Source organism: Triticum dicoccoides, chromosome 4A (genome assembly GCF_002162155.2).
Source record: "Triticum dicoccoides isolate Atlit2015 ecotype Zavitan chromosome 4A, WEW_v2.0, whole genome shotgun sequence".
Lineage (NCBI taxonomy): Eukaryota > Viridiplantae > Streptophyta > Magnoliopsida > Poales > Poaceae > Triticum > Triticum dicoccoides.
Window position 1 is genome coordinate 514793919 of NC_041386.1, and position 3900 is coordinate 514797818.

The following is a 3900-nucleotide window of genomic DNA, read 5'->3' on the forward strand; positions in this document are numbered from 1 at the left end:
TCTAACAAATATGTCTAGCAATATATATATAGGACAGCACTATTCTAATCCGAAGATTAAAATAGTTATTTGGATCACGTCACGCCTACAGGAGGCGTGGAGGTCCTCCCGAACTCGATCGAAAAAAATACCGACCGTCTGTCCCCACCTCGCGTACATCCCGCACCTCGATCCCCCACATCCCGCATTGTGAACCTCCACCCGAACCCCACGATTCCCAGACACCACGCGCCGCCGCCCTTGGCAACCTCGTGCGCCGCCGTCCCCGGCAACATTGCGCGCCGCTGCCACTGGCCAACCTCGCGCGCGCCGCACCCAGAAACCCTGGGCGCCATCGCCCGGCAGAAACCAGGGAGGCTCCACCGCCTACCAGATCCCTCCGGCGGCGACGACCTCCCCAGATCCCCTGCCGCCGCCGCGACCTCCCAGACCTCCCCACTGCCTCGCCATGACCGCACCACGACCTCCCTACCGCCACCGCGGCCGCACCCCGCCTCCAACCGCATCACCGGCAACCACCATCCCTCTTCCAACTCGCCTCCAACCACCTCACTCCCCCTGCACCGCCAACAAGGCTTCCCCACCCCCCATGATTCTCGGCCGGATCCGCTACTCCTCCACGGGTCTGGCCAACCGCCCCGCCGGCCATGGATCCGCCGCCGGGACCAATCTCGACGCTGCCTGCCTCCACCATGCACTGGTGCCCCATTGAACTCTGACCACAACGACGAATACCAACGTTGCAGGTATTGCCTCTCCCTCCCTCTCCCCAATCTCCCCCTTGTCTTCAATAATCTTTGTCTCTTCTTTAGGATTTAAACTTCTTTGAATTTGCACAAAAATTACTGCAAAAAATGTTTCTGTATTGGCTTATGGTGTCTGAACTGCAGGTCTTCACACTTTGTCCGAGTGTCGCTCTAGATGAGCAGTGACAACAAAGGGAAACAAAGGTTAAAAATGGTGCTCACGCTCATGCACACCTCTCTCTACAAGCTCGTCCCAGCCAACGCATTTGCTGCTCCTGCGAGACGCTTGCCACTGCTACTTCTGTGTGGTGCAATGCTCTTTCAAAGTGTTTTGCGTTTGTTGCCCGCTAGGTGTTTGTGAAAATGTCTACCAGGGAGATGCTATGTAATACATTTATGGCTGAAGATAGAATAAAAGCACCATTTTTAGATTCATTTTTTGGTTGGTGCCTCATGAAGTATTTCAATGCTCTCCAATGGATGGATCGTGTATTGTTGGATTTACCAAACTAATGTAACAGATCACTAGGTTGTTCAACTTTTAAGCTGAAGAAAAACTGCACAATTAAGATATTCACGAAAATGAGCTCGATCGCTTATCATTTCTATGGTACTAGCACGAGGAACAACTCGTCCTATTTTGTAGCAGTGGATGATGTTGTTTGAGGAGGACTGGAGTTCAGAGTGATGTTGTACAATTAGTGATTTTAAATATCTAAAATACAAATTTGGAAGTTCAAAAAATTTGCGCAAGAAGTTCAAAAATCTTTATAATGGATTTTCCTTGTTTGTAAAAAATTAGAGAAGTTCATATTAAAAAGTGGAGAATTTCAAAAGATTGTATAAAAACTGATTTTCCCCATTCAATAAAAACTAGAAGTTCAAATTAAAAATAATGGCACGATATCATTGTTTATATAAAAAAGCATTTTCCCCGTTACTAAGCAATAAAACTAAGAAGTTCAAATTTTAAAAATGGTGAAGTTCGATGTCTATAAAGAATCTGGATTTTCACATTATTAAAAAATAAAACCAAGAAGTTCAAAATTTTAAAAGAAAAAAGTTCGAAAAACTCGATTTTCCTCGTTACTAAAGAATAAAACTAAGAAGTTCAAATTAATATAAAAGAGAAGTTCAAAGTTGATAAAAACCTCAGATTCTCATTCTAAAGAATAACTAAATAAGTTCAAATTAAAATAAGGGAAAAACAAAAAAAGTTTTAAAAAGATTTTCCCCTTCTCAAAAAAATCAGATTTTCCCCGATACTAAATATTAAACCAAGAAGTTCAATTTTAAAAAAGAGAGTAATTCAATGTACATTAAAAACTCTGTTTTTCTCATTACTGAAGAATAAAACCAAGAAGTTCAAATTAAAAAAGTTAGAGTGGTTTGATATAGAAGTTCGATGATTATAGAAAACTCAGATTTTACTCGTTATAAAAGAATGGAAACAAGAAGTTCAAAAATAAAATAACAAGAAGTTCAACTTTTACAAATAGAGCGCTTCAAAATTTTATAAAAATGGATTAAGAAATAAAACCAGGAAGTCCCTATTAAAAAGAAGGAGAAGTTCGATGATTATAGAAAACTCAGATTTTCCTCATTATTAAAGAATGGAAACAAGAAGTTTAAAAATAAAATAACAAGAAGTTCAACTTTTAAAAAATAGAGCGCTTCAAAATTCATAAAAGAAGGATAAAGAAATAAAACCAGAAAGTTCATATTAAAAAGATGGAGAAGTTCGATGATTATAGAAAACTCGGATTTTCCTCGTTATTAAAGAATGGAAACAAGAAGTTCAAAAAAAATATAAAGAAGTTCAACTTTTAAAAAATAGGGCACTTCAAAATTTCGTAAAAAAGATTAAGAAATTCAAATTAATATTCATAAAAAACTCAGATATTTTCATGTAACCGTGAGAAGTTTAGATTGATAACCGTTATTCATGTACTACACGGTGTGCATTTTGTATTAAAAAAGAATAAAAGAGCAAAGACTAAAATTTTTGTTGTTATAAGTTCAAGTCCTCGGTCGGATGAAAAATTATTGTGAGAGAGGTTTGTATAAAAGGAATATCATTTGTGTAATACTGACGAATGAATGAGATAATTACAAACGAAAGTACGTCACAGAAGTTCAACGTGAAAACAACATGAAGTTCAACTACTACGCTGAATGAATTTAAGATGAAAAACTTTTAAAATCATCACAAGTATGAAAGAACGATCAACACGGGAAATTTATGTGCTTACAGCAGCTTTCCATTGGTATATCACTTGCTCAATTCCGGTGAGTGGATGGAGAGTTACGAGCAGTGGATGGAGACCTACGAGCAAAAAAATCACGTGAAAAATAGAGTAAAGTTCAGGTACACGCGTCGAGAAGTTCAGGTTCTTCACGCGGTACATTTTCAAAGAATCTGTTTCGCGATAAAGGCAGAACGCATGATCCCGCCGTTTTTGAAATTACTTGAAAACGACTAGGAATCAGAGAAAACCATCAACATGAAAAAGTTTCGCATTTTCCATAGCTTTTCAGTGGTATATTATTTGCACCATCCAGATAAAGTTTGTAGAAATTACGGCTAAAATACGATTTTCACCATTTTTGAAACTGACTTAAAACCATAAAGAATTGGGAGAAACAATACATACCAAATAGCTTCGCATTTACTCTAGCTTTTCCAACGCCATATCAGTTACTGCATTCGGACGCACGGTTAAAAAATTAGCTCGAAAATACGAATTCGGTAGGACTTGCACCATTTTCTAAATTACTCTTAAACCATTCAAAATTAGAAAAAAAAACTTTCCAGATGAAAAAGTAGCGTATTTTCATAAGCTTTCCAAAGCCGTATCATATGCCTCCATTGGATTAGCCGTTTAGAAATGACATCGAAAAAACGAACTCAGCTATTCGGTTTACGAAATTTGATATTTTTTCAAATTACTCGTTAACCATAGGGAATTAAAGAAAACTTTCAACATGTGGAAGGAGCGGTTTTGCTGCAGCTTTTCAATGCCATATTATATGCCTCATTATGATAAACGGTTTAGAAATGCAATCAAAAATACGATTCACGTTTTTTGTGCGAAGAAAAAATGGTTTTCAAAACTGCTCTTAAACCGCTTATATTTTGCCAAAAATTTAAGTT

General features: G+C 38.3%; 1 long non-coding RNA gene across 1 annotated transcript; it reads left to right on the forward strand.

Moving 5' to 3' along the window:
- The first annotated feature begins 223 nt into the window (after positions 1-223).
- On the forward strand, positions 224-1181 carry LOC119289037. Its single transcript, XR_005141407.1, has 2 exons — positions 224-746; positions 891-1181. It is a non-coding gene; the product is annotated as an uncharacterized LOC119289037 (long non-coding RNA).
- The last annotated feature ends 2719 nt before the right edge of the window (positions 1182-3900 follow it).